The sequence below is a fragment of the Phyllobates terribilis genome, unplaced genomic scaffold (assembly GCF_046119375.1).
Source record: "Phyllobates terribilis strain yellow unplaced genomic scaffold, ASM4611937v1 Scaffold_66__1_contigs__length_7565176, whole genome shotgun sequence".
NCBI classification, from domain to species: domain Eukaryota; kingdom Metazoa; phylum Chordata; class Amphibia; order Anura; family Dendrobatidae; genus Phyllobates; species Phyllobates terribilis.
In genome coordinates this window covers 3,221,267-3,239,198 of record NW_027362826.1, presented here as the reverse complement: position 1 = coordinate 3,239,198, position 17,932 = coordinate 3,221,267, and positions in this window count along the sequence as shown.

Below are 17,932 nucleotides of genomic sequence, written 5' to 3'. Positions count from 1 at the left end.
GGGATTATATCCTTTTACTATGTGACCTAGGATATACTATCAGTATGCATTAGCACAATTGGAGCTACTACTATTTAGCCCTGGTGTCTCTGCAATTCAAATATTTACATTATACCTCCTCACTATTATATGGTATTACTATATATATGTGTGTGTGCTCTTTTCTTTCCCGCCATGTACCCAAATTATTATAATAAAGGTCTTTTTTAACACATTGACCCCTTGTCGGATGTACTATATATTGGTTGTTGTTGAGAGCAGCATGATGTAGAGACAAAGACCCCTTACTGGTCTTTTATTAGCAGAAGATTATCACTAGAGGACTAGTAAACCTGCAGCCAGGTAGTCCAACCACGCCCCCCACCACTGATTGGCAGTTTAAATACAGTGTACACAGAAAGCTGCCAATCAGAGGTGTGGGTGGGGTTATTATACAGAGCTCAGCATTCAGAGATCTGCATGAGAAAAAAAAACCTGCAATTTTATCAAAATAACACCAAGCAGCCCAGTAAGTGATACATCGTTGGAATCAGGGCCTCGGATTATGCTGCTCTCAAATGGGATAGCAAAAACCTGCTGACATATTCCATTTAAAGGGGCAGCTGCTACTAAATCCAGACATGGTGCAAAATGTAAATTCTGCTGCAGATTTACTGCTGTAGATTTTTAATTCCTAAAAATCCCTGTAGATTCAGAGGATCTCAACCTTTTCAATGCAAATTATTTTCAAGACTTATTCACAGATATTATGAAATATTACAGTAGAAATAAAAAAAAAAAGCACAATACCTAAACCCCCTCCTTGGGAAAAATATACGGCAAGTATAAGAAAGACAAAAATTTATTCTGGAGTCATATTGAAGTGTAAATAGAATTGTAACCATACAATGTAAACAGCAGCGAATGTAAGTAGGATCCACTGGATTTATATAAGAGGAACGTTTTCCAAAGCTGATCTTCTGAGCCCACCGCTATGCTGGCTGCACCGGCATTGTGATCGTCAGCACCTGGAATATGCGTCACGTTTTACTGCAGCTCATAGAACCAAATGATAAGACGCAGAGCAGTGCGAGGCTTGTGACTCGCTATACACAAAATATATGACATGTTTGATGAATGGCATAAAGGAAAGCCGATGCATTCAGATGTCTCTGGGCAACTATATGTTGTGATAGATAAGTTCCTGTCAGGGTGAGGGGCAGCATCCTATCTGCTCACTCATCATGACAGGTTTACAACATGTTGACTCATGGACGTGATCAGTCAGTCAATCAATGACAGATCCACGTTCTTGATTCCGACAGGTAGGTCAGAGATGTCCGTCTCAATCAGTTTACCTTCACCCATCTAGGATGGATGGCTGCTGACATCGTTGGCCATTATGTCCATACACAATTATTATCCCCTAATTGTGATGTACAATACAAATTTATATTGTGGTACCGTGTTAGCCAGAAAATTTGATGGAAATAATTTTATGCCCAAAAATGGCAAAAGTATTCTCGGAGTGATACCTTTATTGGCTAACCAGAAAAAAAATATATATATGCAAACTTACAGAGCACACAGGCTCCTTCTTCAGGCAGGATTACAAATGTTAAGAATTCATTTGTAATATTGCCTGAAGAGAGCCTCTGTGCTCTGAAAGCTTGCATATATTTTTTTTTCTGGTTAGCCAATAAAGGTATCACTCCGAGAATACTTTTGCCATTTTTGGGCATAAAAGTATTCACATAGAATTATCCACTAATTAAAAAAATTTATTTTTGCTAAATAAATGTATACATTTTTTAAAATTTTATTTTATACATTTTCTCAGAGAACCTCTTTAAGAAGGAGATTTCAGAATGGGCTATAAGACATGTCCAGCTTTGCTTAATTGTCTCACCTTACTGTCCTTGTTGAACTGAGCTCCACTTTGTTCTTGGATGATATTGTAAGGAATGAAGACGTCTAGATGATACAAATCGGGACGTCTGACTATTCTGTCTTCACCCAAGTCCAACACAAGAGATCTAGCAGAAGACTGTAAAGAGAAGACCAGCGTGGTAACAACGCTTATGTCGCTGAATGCTTCTGTACGGGAAAGAAAGTTGTAACCAACAAGTGCACAAAAATCTAAACTTTTATCTTGATACGTGGCCAACTAGAAGTTACTGTGTAGCTCCACACGTCTCCTACATTAAATCTGACACGTGGAGGAACTGCTCACAGAAAATGCTGAAAAATATTTTTTAGGATTCACACTGCATTAAAAGGGGTTGTCCACCACTTTAATACTAATGGAATATCCTTAGGATAAGTCATCAATATTAAAGTGCCAGACAACCCCTTTAAGTGAGGCATAATGAATGGTACCAGAATTTCACATAATGTAGCCTTCATTAGGCAGAAGGCCCACTCGGTTATATGAAGAAATCTGGGGTCCCCAAAAGCAAACCCCGTAATCACCAGATTCCCGTGTGGTGACTACTTAATCTGCTTTTTGGGAAGACCAGAACTGACCCCTATATTTAACCAAGTGGGTCCCCTTAAGCTACATTATCCTGTCTGATGAAGGCTACATTAGCTGAAACATTCTTAATCTTCATTATGCCTCATTTAACGCAATGTGAATCATGGACATGAGAAAAATCAAATTAAAAAATAAATACATTTAAAGCATTTTCTGTGCGATTCCTCCAAATGTCGCATTAATATAGAAAAAATAAAGAGCGGCGTGTTCTACACTATTGCAACAAGCCTCTTTCATCATTTCTATCATCATTATAACATCATTTATATGCACCAGCACCATGGAATCAATGGCACTATATAATTAAATAATAATAATAATATATACATCTTCCCACCAGCTTGTTTTCCCTCTATCTCCTCTCTGGATCTATGAAGCCAGAACTGTCAAAGAAGAGGTGATGGTGGAGATGGAGGGGAAACAAGCAGGGGGGAAGGCTTATATAAATGACTGGTCCCGCAGTGAAGCACTGGGCGTCTGTGCTTGGTTTGAACAGTCATTCTCTGCTGACAGAGTTGTTTACAGAGATCTTCTTTCCCATTCCAACAGCTTGCAAACAACCCACCATGGTATGAAAAAAAAAATTATATCATCATCATCCAGTAAATGTATCACAGCTGCCAGCAATTGGCTACTGTGGACACATCAAAGCTGTGATGATAAAAGTTGGCAGAGGAGGACCGGTAGCACGAGGTTGGCACAGACTTTTAATAAGGGAAGACTTTTGGAAATCACATGAAATGCAAAAAGGTCACAATCCTAAACCACATCTAAGGGTCTCACCATTTTAGGTAAAGAGATTTCAGCCACCAGAAAACTTGGGTGTCCTACAGGAGGTTCCGCCACAATCATGTAATCTGGTTTCACGGGTGAACTGATAAAAAAAAGGAAGGCAGCAGTATATTGCAAGGGTACACCATCAATTTATGATCTGTTGGGGTCAATCTCTAATATAATAAAGGGGCACTGATGCTGGTAATGAGGAACAGCCCCTTTCAGGGTCATTCCCTGCACATTGGCATCATGGCCTCCACTGTGCAACGGAACGACAGCATAGATCCAGCAAAGTGAATGGGCTTAGCTGCAGTTCTCCTGCACAGTGAAAATCTGGGTAGCTGCCCCACACCAGCATATTCTTTAAAAAGGGCAGCGGGGTTACTTCCAGGCTGCAGCCCCCTTATTCTTGGAGTCCAAGAAGTTGGATATCCTATATCTTTTGTAAGATGGGATTCTAAAAAAAGTAAATGCATGCAATAAACCTCAAAGTAACCCAAACCTTTCAACTTCTGAGATGAGGGACTTGCTTGGAGTTAGCTGGGAGGGTCTGTAGGAAAAAAATAAAGACCATAAAGGCATAATAGTTAAAACAAAAAAAAAAACAATGTCCACATTGTTCTTGCACCATAACAAGCCATTCTGCAACTTCCCCCATCTGTTGGGTTTAACCCATCACCACGAGGAGTGGCGCTCCCCCATCTGTTGGGTGTAACCCATCACCATGAGGAGTGGCGCTCCCCCATCTGTTGGGTGTAACCCATCACCATGAGGAGTGGCGCTGCCGCTTCTGTTGGGTATAACCTATCACCAGGAGGAGTGGCGCTCTTCATACTTTGTGTACCTAGAGGAAATGTGGTATTATAAGACATCCAATCAATTGAATGGCCGACCATGTACTGCATGGATGAGCGAGGAACATCAGAGAAGAAGCCGCCGATGCTCAACAGCAGCCTACTCTGTCGTCTTTTACAGACTGTATGCCATAGACTTGTACCTTAGAGTTGGGACTTACCCCATTATGTTCATTTCCTGAATCATCGGTTTTGATTTGGTTCTGATATTCTGTTCAAAAATGGATCCCAGGAACTTCCGATTTTTCGGCATTTTCCACTCTGAAGGGAAACCATAGATGATTAACAGGGTCGGACTGGAACTGAAACTCAGCTCTGGCATGTGAGAGCACGCAGGCCCGCCCGACGCGCGTTGAATGTAAAATATTTTCGTGAATGATTTGGGTATATGTCACAATAAAAATTGCTGCAAACTGCACTTTATCATCGATAGACAAAAACTGACATAATGTAAAATATAAACTTCCCTCCAGGAAAATGTTAATTTCTTTCAACTGGAGGGACGGACATATTTGTAATATAGAGCTCCAAGTTCCCAAAAACGCTATGTTTGATAGTACCAGGAAAAGCAGGAAAAGTGAATCCTTGCAGATTTGAAGCAGTTTCATGTCTATTCTTTCAGTATTTTTGCAGCGTTTCTAAAGAACGGGACAAAAAAAATCTCAAAAAACGCAATATCAAGGGGATTTTCCTGCCGAGCGACAGGTTTTTTGTGCAGAAATGTTCTTCCCTTTCTTTTTTGTTTATATTTTGTGTTATACACTAGTGGCCAAAATTGAGGCAACACCTTCAGTTCTTCACCATCACCAATATTTAATGGAGGTTTTCACTGACCTACTTACTTGTACACACGCCCTCTTCTGCGATATGTAGTCTATGTTGGTTTATAGTGACCTGGGTGTGATTTAAGACAGATATTGTGCGATTAAAATGCGTTTTTTATATTTTAAAGCCAGTTTGTCATCAGAAGGTAAGCAATTACATGTTTTCGTTCTCAAAGTGTGTAAGCGGTTTCAAGAGACTGGTTCGATAAAGAATAAACCAGGTAGAGAAAGGAAGAAGGCTACAAGTCCTCAGACTGATAGAAGAATTGTTAGAATCGCCCTAAATAACAGGAAATAAACGGCTGTTAACATCAACAAGGAGCTTGTCAACACCGGAGTGACAGTGTCTGACCGGACGGTTCGACGACGACTGGTAAATGCAGGGTTAAGAGCCAGAATACCAGGTAAAAAGCCATTTCTGAATGCCTCACAGCATCAGAAACGTCTGCAGGGGCCAAAGAACATTGTAAATGGACCATTGAACAATGGAGAAATGTTATATGGAGCGATGAGACACGCATATCCATCTTTGGCAGCGACGGTGTCCGCTACGTTCGACGACGACCTGGAGAGGACTGGTTGCCATTGGGTACAGTACCCACCATGAAGCCTCCTCTGAGTGTTATGGTAGGGGGCTGCGTGTCCAGAGATGCAGGTGGTCGGCTGCAGGTAATTGAAGGAACAGTTAATGCTGAAAAGTACATCAAGGAAGTCCTTCAGCCTAAACTCATTCCTTCGGCACGTGATGTATTTGGTGAAGGGACACCGTTTATTTTAAGATGGAGCCCCATGCCATACAGCTAAAAAATGTCTCTCTTGGTTCAAGGACAAAAATGTCCAGCTATTGAATTGGCCAGGAAACAGCCCAGATCTCAATCCTATTGAGAATCTCTGGGCTCGCCTCAAAAGAGAGGTGTCAAAACAGCGGGCTTCACACAAGCAGGAACTCATTGCAGCCATCATCACATCATGGCTTCATATCATCACACCATCTGATTTACACAAACTGGTAGATAGCATGCCAAGTAGATGCCAGGCCGTCATCAAGGCCGAGGGCTGTCCAACTGAGTATTAACATTTAGTGTTAGATATGAAAATAGGACAAATCAATGGCTTTTCTCCGACAGTCATCTGAGTGACAATAGTCTCCAATTTGTTGACAAATGAACAAATTTCCTGCTAATATTGTGTTTCTATATGAGATTTTATTTCTACTTAAAAACTTTACTGTGAAATCAAAAACATTCATGAAATTAGTATTTGTATTGGCAAAATGCTAAAAATTCATAAATCTTGGGGGTGTTGCCTCAATTTTGGCCACTAGTGTATAGAGTTCCTCAGTATATTTATATGTTGTCCCCCATCACCTTTTTCATCTCTCCTTACAAGTATGCCTTGTATCTTAATTAAAACATGGTAGTAAGTAGCATATGAAACCCTTTTATAATGGGTAGTGTAGAATCGCTGCATATTTCAGGGTTATGCGCTCCTGAGGACTCATTAGTGCTGCCCTCCTCAGGCGAAACCTGGTTGTGACCTCGTATAATATGGGGCTAGCCGGTCTCACCTACCAGTTTGGGTCACAAACCCTTTTTCGTTTGCTTTGATGTTTTACTCATTGTTTATTACGTTTACACCAAAAATCTCTCCTAATCCTGGAGATCAAACCTATGAAAGCAATTTATGAATGATCGTAACACCTCTATGAAGGGTAATTATCACATCCTTCATAAATATACATTTATATGTATAAATACATATGTGGTCAATGCATAGTACTGGCACATGACTTATCACTTTCCAGGACCTTACAAAGCACCAGGAACATTCATAAGAAGCGGAGGTGAAGCGATTCTGGCAACTTAATAGGAAAGGATTCTTTACAGTTAGAGCAGTCAGACTGTGGAATGCCAACCACAAGATATAGTAATGGCAGATAGTATAACAGCATTTATAGAAGGGCTGGATACTTTTTTAACAAAACATGACATTGTGGGTTATAAATAATCTAGTAATAGAAAATGTATAACTTTGGAGATAGACCAAGGACATTAAAGTTAAAACTTTTTCAACCTATGTAACTATGCAAGTATGCAGAATGCACATTAGGAAAATGCTTGAAATGCAATTCCCTATAATACTATTTTACAAGTAATTTCCTCTTAATTTTCCGCTTTGTAAAGTGCTAGTTATAAGCCCAATCTATGGATCTAAAAAGTGCAAAACACTCCTGAAACACTTGTACGTATGTTGTATAATCTTTATTTCTTATGGTGCCTAAGGGAAGCCGTAATGATAAGACTCCTGCTTGGTAACAAGTGCAGTTATTTGCCTCCATAATGAAAGTGAATTACCAATGATGAAAGGGTTAATACTTGGACCCAGCATCAGTAATAGCCCTTGTAGTAACCATGACAACTATTGTGAGGGCATAAACAAGTGTCATAAAGAAGATTCCATAAAAGAATGCCGCGCTGCCATGATCAGCGCCATTACTGATGATGCGCCTGAGGACCTTGAGCTTGACCACCCCACGTAATGTGCCAATGTTGGTGTAATTTGGAGGTTCTAGCAGGGAAAGGGGTTGTCTTCTTAGACACCCCGGGGGGAAGGGAAGGTAACAGAGGGGGGGTCCCCAAAACAGGATCCCCTTCTGTTACTATGTACAAAGAGCTGCTCTTCTTTGGGAGTTCATGGATGGATCGTTGACTTTAATGGGTGATAAATTGGGAGGGGGGGGGGATACGCATCCTATTAGGGGTTATCCATAATGAGCAACCCCTGTAACCAAGTACCCAACATCTTGAGAGACGGAGCTGGATCTGTAAGGGAGAAGTGGTAGATCCACCTGGGAAATCAGATCAACTAAATTCGTTCCAGCAATAAATGTGGTGACAGATATCGCAGCCAGATCTCTCCCACATCCAGTTTATCACATTAATAGTCTATATTTGTTATGTCGTTCTCTGTAAATATGTAGAAATTCTAAAACTCCGTCATATATCGGCACTAACTCTCTAAGCCCAAGGGAAGGGCAGCCCTCCAGCCATGGTTCCCTAGAGGTTTCCTCCACAGGGGGTTTTCCTCTCCTGAGCGCTGGAGGGTGACTCTTCGTGAGTCGAGGGTTGTGCCATTTTCGGTGTCATGTAAATTTAAATAAAGTTGAGAACGTTTGACACCTAATTGCAATGATTTGTGTATTTATTTTGTATGTGTCTGATTCATTTTGTTTGGGAGTCGGGGTCCATCACACATCACTGGGTCATACGTCTGGACATCTGCCGCCAGAAATTTTGCTCCAGGGGTTGCCCCTGCTCTGGGGAGTTTGATGGAGCAGAGAAGACAAGAATTACAGAACTCATCTTCAGAATAAGGACTTCTATTACAGTACTACAAGCAGCAGTGTTTCAGTATTTGTAAGCTGAAAACCAGAGGGGAACAAACACAGTGAAAAATAGTAACTGAAACACTTTCACCTCTTCTGTTTTGGATCCACTCCTGGCGTCTGCTAACAAATACTGATGCAAAATATCGCCATGGAAGTTCCCTAAATTCTTACTGACTGATTTGACTGTTTGAGTAGCAGTCAAGCAACAGAGGTTGCAAGCGTTAAAGGAGTTTTCTGGTATCAAAAACCCCTGTCCCCCTTGCCATTTTTCTCTATCCTGAACCTGTGCTTCCTGCCCTGATCTCAGACTGTCTGACCTAGTCCTTGTCTTCGCTCTCCTGAGTCTGGTACCCTGGTACCTCCGGAATGCTGCTGCAGTCCCGGGAACTGCACTGAAGTGGTACCTGGTGTCTACCGGCGGCCCAGTCTATCCTCACCACCAGAGGTTCTAGTGGAGACCCAGTAGACACCTAGTCACAACCCTCCCGTGGGGCAGTGGGTCCATATCCACCAGGGTTACACCCACATAGCAAATGTGGTACCAATATTCAAGAAGGGGATAACATCTGAGCCTGGAATTTATAGGTTGGTAAGTTTAACTTGTACTGTGGGCAACAACTTTGAGGGTTTTCTAAGAGATACTAACCTGGAGCACCTCAATAAGAATAACCTAAACATATGATTATGAGGGATCTGTCCTGCAAACTAATCTGAAAAGATTCTATGGGGAGGTAAGTTCAGGTTGGACCAGGGAAACTTAGTGGATGTTGTCTACCTGGACTTTTCAAAGGCATTTGATACGGTGCCATACAACAGGTTGGTACATAAAAATGTTCAATATATTATATGGTAAACTTGCTCCACGAAAGAACAAGTCCTTGTGTGGTCGATGGAAAAAACAAGGAAAATATCAGTGATGCGGTCGTTACCTCTTGACAACTCCATTTCGTACTTGTTCTCTAGTCCCTCCATGGCCACGGTGATAAAAAATTCCCTGAAAAGCTCATTATTCTAATAAAAAAAATACAAAGTAAGGAGCTGACACAAAGGAGAGCAGACAGCTCGTATGTCGGAATAAGCAATTGCAGTTACCGTAATTTTCTCAAAGACGGTGCCATTAATCACTATATCGTACGCCGTGCAGCTGCCTCCACCTGTAGGACAAAGTGCACCAGGACTTAGATACTTTGCGGTGCCGACTCAATCCATTGACCTTAGTAGGGCTGCTATGAATAAGTGGTATAAGTTCTTAAAGGGGAATCCAAGTAGTGGACAATCCCTCTAAGTCCCAAATCTAAACCAAAAAAGTTCAAAAGTCAACAACAAGATGTCAAACTTTATTCCGCAGACTGGAAGTGGACCTACCAGAACCTGTGGAGATGGCACCTTTGACCATTGAGGATTAGTAAGTTGTAATACTTGCTATTTTAACCCCTTTAAGGATATCTCTGGACTATCCCTTTAAAAAGAGAAGCGCTGTATTAAAAAAAAACGTACTATTATCAACTTCAACGTGGGGCTCTCCAAGGCTCATGGGGACTCGATAGCCGGAGGGATCATCAGATTCCAGGATGCTGACTAACTCCTCCTCCGTCAGGTCCGGGGCCGCTGGGATCTGGTTCGACTTGCAGATGTTAATAAAGATTTTGGTATTTTTGGATGTGCGAGTTTTAATGCAGAAACCTAACACAGAAATAAAAACAAAAAGTGAACAAAAACACAATAAAATCGGCAAAAGCCAAGCAGCATTTACATGTAATCAACTGCATAAGAAATTATGTGACCCCCCACGTTGGCTGCATCATGTGACCGTTGCAGTCAATAAGACCCCACTGCCCCACTGTGGTATCTGTCACATAATATGCACAAAGTAATCTGGATAATAATCAGAGGATGCCCATCTCACCCGGCTGGGGTCTGATCTCTCTGCTTTCTGGTAAGCTCGGTATTCTGCTCTGTATCTCCTGTTTGGCCTGAAATGAGGCAACAAGTGTGAATCAGTGAGTAACATGAACAGGATGGTTCTGCAAACTGATTTTTCCTGCACCAAAATAGTACAACTGTGAGGGGTCTAAAGCCAACAATACACATTAGGTAAATGTTGGAGACTGCCGCGCCCCCGGCGGCTGACGGAGGAGACATTCACCCGGTGATTGCTGGCCTCTCCAATTCATCTTTCGTACCTTCATCAGCATCTGTTCATACAGCGCTTCCTCCATGTTTGTGTTAATTTCTGCAGACAGCAGCGACTTGTCAGACGCCACTTTTTCGGTCAAAGACAGAAGCTCAGGGATCTTGTTTTATAAGAGAAAACCTGAAAAATGAAAATATGTATTAATCTTCTCCACAGACAACGACAGGGGGAGAGTGCGGGAGCCTGACAGCCGACGACACGAGGGGGTGCGGGAGCCTGACAGCCCTTGACACGAGGGGGTGCGGGAGCCTGGCAGCCCACGACAAGAGGGGGTGCGGGAGCCTGGCAGCCCACGACAAGAGGGGGTGCGGGAGCCTGACAGCCCACGACACGAGGGGGTGCGGGAGCCTGACAGCCCACGACACGAGGGGGTGCGGGAGCCTGACAGCCCACGGCACGACGGGGGGCGGGAGCCTGACAGCCCTCGACGCGAGGGGGTGCGGGAGCCTGGCAGCCCACGACACGAGGGGGTGCGGGAGCCTGGCAGCCCACGACACGAGGGGGTGCGGGAGCCTGGCAGCCCACGACACGAGGGGGTGCGGGAGCCTGACAGCCCTCGACACGAGGGGATGCGGGAGCCTGGCAGCCCACGACACGAGGGGGTGCGGGAGCCTGACAGCCCATGACACGAGGGGATGCGGGAGCCCGACAGCCCACGACACGAGGGGGTGCGGGAGCCCGACAGCCCACGACACGAGGGGTGCGGGAGCCCCGACAGCCCATGACACAAGGGGGTGCGGGAGCCTGACAGCCCACGACATGAAGGGGTGCGGGAGCCTGACAGCCCACGACACGAGGGGGTGCGGGAGCCTGGCAGCCCACTACACGAGGGGGTGCGGGAGCCTGGCAGCCCACGACACGAGTGGGTGCTGGAGCCTGGCAGCCCACTACACGAGGGGGTGCGGGAGCCTGGCAGCCCACGACACGAGGGGGTGCGGGAGCCTGACAGCCCACGACATGAAGGGGTGCGGGAGCCTGACAGCCCACGACACGAGGGGGTGCGAGACCCTGACAGCCCACGAAACGAGGGGGTGCGAGACCCTGACAGCCCACGAAACGAGGGGGTGCGAGACCCTGACAGCCCACGAAACGAGGGGGTGCGGGAGCCTGGCAGCTCACGACACGAGGGGGTGCGGGAGCCTGACAGCCCACAGCACGAGGGGATGCGGGAGCCTGACAGCCCACGACATGAGGGGGTGCGAGACCCTGACAATATTGGGAGTGGGATTCTGCACACCTACAGCTAGCTACTTATTGTCCTGAATGTAGTAATCACCTTGGCACATTCCCATCTTCTTACCTGTAGTGCAGACACCAAACACCACTACTCTGACTGCAATCACCCAGCTACAGCGTCACCACGCCTCAGCAGCAGCGGAGCGTCTAGATTGGAGTTGATTTCTTGAGGGGGAGGAGTGATTTCATGGAACCATGATGTCACCGGAAGGGGCGGGGCCTTCTCAGTCCAGTGGACACTATTCCACCTGCTGCTGCAGCAGTGCGCGCATTGTGCCGGGACAGGAGGACTGGTGATGAGGAGCTCGTGTTCAGCGTTGTGCAGTGAGGACTGAGGCGGGGAGAACACAATATTAATTATAATAATTTTTTTTAGGCTGTGTGCCCACTATGCGTTTTTTAAGCGTTTCCGCGGTGGCAATTCCGCTGCAGAAACGCTTAAAAACGCTTGATAGAAGGTCTGCCATGTTCCCCAATGATAATCTGCATGTGCTTTGCACATGCTGTGTAAATTTCTGCTGCGGATTATCATTGCGGAAAAATCCGCTGCACTACCAATTATTTTGCGGAAGCCGCCATTGACTTGCATTAGAACACATGGAATCCGCATCACTGCATCTGTACATGCAGAATCCATGCGCTTCAATGTGCGGATGGTACCCTGGTTTGGAGAAGAGGAGACTCTCCTCCGGACCCGGGTACCATAGAACCTGTAAAAAAAGAATAAAATAAAAAATAAATATTATACTTACCTTCTGATGGCCCCCGGTGTCTTTATCCGATGCGTCCAGGCTTGCCAGCAGCTCGCGATGGTCTGAAAAGGACCTGCCGTGACGTCATTTAGTCATGTGACGGGTCACGCGACCGCTGACGTCGGCAGGCCATCAGAAGGTAATTATATATTTATTTTTTACCATTCTTTAATGGTCACACTATATAAATCCATGCCGGTTGCATGTATTTATATAGTGTGACCAAGTTGTCAAGCACTTTCCAAGTGATGCTAAAATCGCTTGTCAACCCGCATGCGGAAATGCAAGTGAAGAACGCTTCACATCAGCAAGTCCCAGGCAGGAAAAAAGCATGTACAATCCGCATGTACAATCCACATGTACAATCCGCATGTACAATCCGCATGTACAATCCACATGCGTTTTTTCTGCCAGGGAGACGCGGAAACGCTCAAAAAAAATCCGGAGCATTTCTGCATCGTGGGCACATAGCCTTACATTAATTGTATGACTCAATATTGAGCACACGTAACCATCTATACACAGCTGGAGGCCGCACGTAGCCATCTATACACAGCAGGAGGCCGCACGTAGCCATCTATACACAGCGGGAGGCCGCACGTAGCCATCTATACACAGCAGGAGGCTGCACGTAGCCATCTATACACAGCAGGAGGCTGCACGTAGCCATCTATACACAGCAGGAGGCCGCACGTAGCCATCTATACACAGCGGGAGGCCGCACGTAGCCATCTATACACAGCGGGAGGCCGCATGTAGCCATCTATACACAGCGGGAGGCCGCACGTAGCCATCTATACACAGCGGGAGGCCGCACGTAGCCATCTATACACAGCAGGAGGCCGCACGTAGCCATCTATACACAGCGGGAGGCCGCACGTAGCCATCTATACACAGCGGGAGGCCGCACGTAGCCATCTATACACAGCGGGAGGCCGCACGTAGCCATCTATACACAGCGGGAAGCCGCACGTAGCCATCTATACACAGCGGGAGGCCGCACGGCGCCATCTATACACAGCGGGAGGCCACACGGCGCCACCTATACACAGCGGGAGGCCCACAGGGCCCCCCCAGAGAGAGCAGGAGGCCGCACGGCGCAATCTATACACAGCGGGAGGCCGCACAGCGCCCCCCCCACAGAGACAGCAGGAGGCCGCACGGCGCCATCTATACTCAGCAGGAGGCCGCACGGCGCCCCCGACCCCAAAGACAGCAGGAGGCCGCACGGCGCCATCTATACTCAGCAGGAGGCCGCACGGCGTCACCTATACACAGCGGGAGGCCGCACGGCGCCACCTATACACAGCGGGAGGCCGCACGGCGCCACCTATACACAGCGGGAGGCCGCACAGTGCCACCTATACACAGCGGGAGGCAGCACGGCGCCACCTATACACAGCGGGAGGCCGCACGGCGCCACCTATACACAGCGGGAGGCGCCACCTATACACAGCGGGAGGCCGCACGGCGCCACCTATGCACAGCGGGCGGCGCCACCTATACACAGCGGGAGGCCGCACGGCGCCACCTATACACAGCGGGAGGCCCCACGGCGCCACCTATAAACAGCGGAAGGCCGCACGATGCCATCTATACACAGGGGGCCGCACAATGCCATCTATACACAGCGGGAGGCCGCACGGCGCCATCTATACACAGCGGGAGGCTGCACGGCGCCATATATACACAGCGGGAGGCTGCACGGCGCCCCCCCCCAGAGACAGCAGTAGGCCGCACGGCGCCATCTATACACAGCGGGAGGCCGCACGGCGCCCCCCCCAGAGACAGCAGGGGGCCGCACGGCGCCATCTATACACAGCGGGAGGCCGCACGGCGCCCCCCCAGAGACAGCAGGAGGCCGCACGGCGCCATCTATACTCAGCAGGAGGCCGCACGCAGTCACGCACACACAAACATATACATACACGCATAAACACATTTGAAACACAAAAATACATATAAACAGACATCACACAATGACATCTGCCTGCACACACACACACATACATACATATACATACACACACACACACTCACCATCCCCCGACTCGGCTCCAGCTCTTTTCCGGTGCAGCACTGCAGGCCGGGTGCGCACTGCGTGACGTCACAGCTAGGAGACACGGCCGCGCACAGGGCCGTGTCTCCTAGCAGTGACGCGGCCGGGCCAGCACAGGGAAGTTAACTGCTGCAGTGCTGGCCCGGCCGAAGAAGAAGCAGCGGCTATGCTTATATACATGTAACACTCACTACCCCCTATTCCTGTGTATTGCTGTAATATATAACCTATACTCGTTATCCATCATTATAAATTAAGAAGATTTTCCACTTTATCCGATATATCCACACTCAATCAGTAGATTAGATGTCTGCTGAAGAGGCAATACACATGAACGTCTCCACATCATCCTCCCCGACTGTATCTATATGTGCCCCGTGACCCCCGATCAAGTGTCTCCATCACGTGCTCGCAGCATCACAGGTCACATAGTTTCCTCGTAGCGTTGGTGCGCGTTGTGTATCGAGCCACGCCTCCTCAGCACCCATTGGTTGGTGGAGACATACCTCCATCCTGATTGGCTATAGTTGGCCGTTTAACTCTTAGCTCTTTCCGAATGATGCCACCCCATGACGAAGACAAGAAGCCGAAACATACATCGGGTGGACGCCAATCAGGAGTGGGATCTGCATCTGCTATAGCATGAGTACAATGCACATGTGGTCACCTTTTTTAAAAACGCTTAAAGTGGATACAAATACATATCTGTCAACAGCACATATGCCCAAGTCAGTGCACTACTCTCTACAGCAGAGGTCCCCAACCGCCGGTCCGCGGACCAGGACCGGGCCGTTGGGGTTTTTCAGCCGGTCCGCAGCGCCGCTGACAGTTGTAGAGGATCAGCAGAGAGAAAGCCAGCATGTGATCAGCAGCCTATAAGAAAAGAGGAGGAGGGACTGGCAGTGAATAGATAATTAGCCATGCGGCCCTACTCGCAGAATGTGCTCAGGCAGGAGCAGGGACAAGCAGGTCATGTGTGTCCAGCGCTCCTTTCCCTCCTGCTAGCTGCGAGTTGGAGGGGGAGGGGCTCTGGATGCTAATGGGCAGCTAGATATGACGTCAGGTGTCCCACCCTTATGACTCCTGTAGCTGTGTTCTGGTGTCGTGCGGCCCAGCAGCAGATTTTCTGGTTAAAGTGAAAAAAGCAAATAACAGTGAAAATTCATAGCAGCAGTGGCTGTGTCCAGTAGCAGTAGTAGTGGTCATCATCATCAGATGGGACCTAGATGGGATCGTCTTGTTGCAGGAAAACAAGCCCAGTGCTCCCACTGATCCAGGGAAACAAGCCTGGTGCTCCCACTCATTCTGAACCTATGGTAAGTTGAATCACATTCTCATTATAAATGTCATAATTATATGATAAGTATGCACTAAGCTCCACCCCTCCATAACCCCACCCACATATGACCAAAGCCCCGCCCCCACCCCCACCGGGCCATTGAAAACTGGTCTTGCTTAAAGCGGGTCCCTGGTGCAAAAAAGTTTGCCGACCACTGCTCTACAGGATTCACACCGACAGCCAAATAATAAGGGACCAGCCCTTGTATATATACATACACAGGTGCATCTCACTAAAATAGAATATCATCAAAAAGTTACTTTATTTCAGTTCTTCAATACAAAAAAGTGAAACTCGTATAGCCATAATCATCAGCATTAACAGAAATAAACAATAACTGTTTGATTATATTCTAATTTAGTGAGAAACACCTGTATTTGTTCACATATGAGATATATAATTTATGTAGATTTATTCTTTGGAGGCACTTGCACTTTATGTAAAGTTTATGATAATTAAACAATCATATGTACAGATATATCTAACTAATGATATGTATATATATTTTTATATACTGGATTAATTTGTGGCTTGATTCTCTGTATTATCCCTTTGCTGTTCTAATCATGATCCATTCCCACTGGTGTTAATTGTAATTCCTGTCTCGACGTCCCCTTTGCGTATAGTTTTTAATTCCCCCCTTTTTCTGCATTTCCTCCTCTTCCACCTGGTTATCAATATAATAATTATTAGCATCACCCACATGCCTGGACTCTTCTGGTCGCTGTCTCCTTTCTGCTATACACTAGAGTGGTATACTATGTGCACAGATACATGGAGAGCCATATACTTCTCAGGAGGTGCGCAGCGTCCACCTCCTCACCGCACAGGCCCACAAGCTCCTCTCCGGCAGGAAGAAGATGCATTCAGGCGGCTCCTACCACTGCAGCAGACGGCAGTGCACAAGGATACAGGGTGCAGTGTGGATGTGTCTGCACCACTGGGATGTGGCCGACCAGCATGTATACATATGGCCCTCTACAGGGGGGACTGGCCGACCGGAGGATCGGGAAAACCCCCGGGTCCCGATGGCCCCGCCCCCTACCCCCCTGGGCCCTGTACAGTGAACAGAGGGCCCCCCCCGGTTCGCAGCACTGCCGATATGATTAGTGATGGGCCCTCTGCCTCCTCTGCGCAGCACGACACTGCCGGCGCGTGCGCAGGAGGTCAGTCTCAGGGTGATGACGTCATTGCCCTGGGACTGCTTCCTGTGCGCGCTGTGGAGTACGGACCCTGCGTCGCTCCAGGCAGCGGCTGCAGCTCATCTCGACGCGTCAGTATGAAACGGGGAGGGGTGGGGGGAAGGGATAGGGGGGAGGGGTGACTGGGAGGACCCCTGGCCGAGGCTGGCAGTAAATACTACTGGGCAATGGGCATGATTATCATCATGCCCATTGCCCAGCTTGTCCTGCTGCCAGCCTCTGGTTACTGGTACTATGCCCAGCAGCATGTACTATCACCAGGGGCTGGCAGGACATAGTGGGTGGGCCTGATAGTACCAAGGAGGCTGGCAGGACATACTAGGCATGAATCATGCCCAGCATGTCCTGCCAGCCACTGTTGGTACCATCATGCATGCCCATTGCCCAGCCACTGGTGTGTGGTACTATCATGCTAGTACTAACACCAGTGGCTGGCTGGCAGGACATGCCATGTGAGCTTGAATGCTAATACCACAGAGGCTGGCAGTACATACTGGGCAATGGGCATGATAGTACCACCAGTAGACTGACTAGGCGGTCTCCAGGGCTCCGTCTCCCCTTCTCGCTGCTGTTAGGCTGGGTTATCATTGCGTTTATGCTGTGCGTTACAACGCATCCGTTGTAAATCAGCGCAGACGCAATGTACCGTAGACTTGCATTGCAAAAATAGGCATGTGTTTGAAAGTATGCATTATTTGCAACGCACAGCAAAACATGGTCGGCGGCTGGAGGCCAGCTGAGCACTTCTCTGACAACTGTGCTCCAGTGTCATTCTGTGCCTGCTCATCTCTGTCA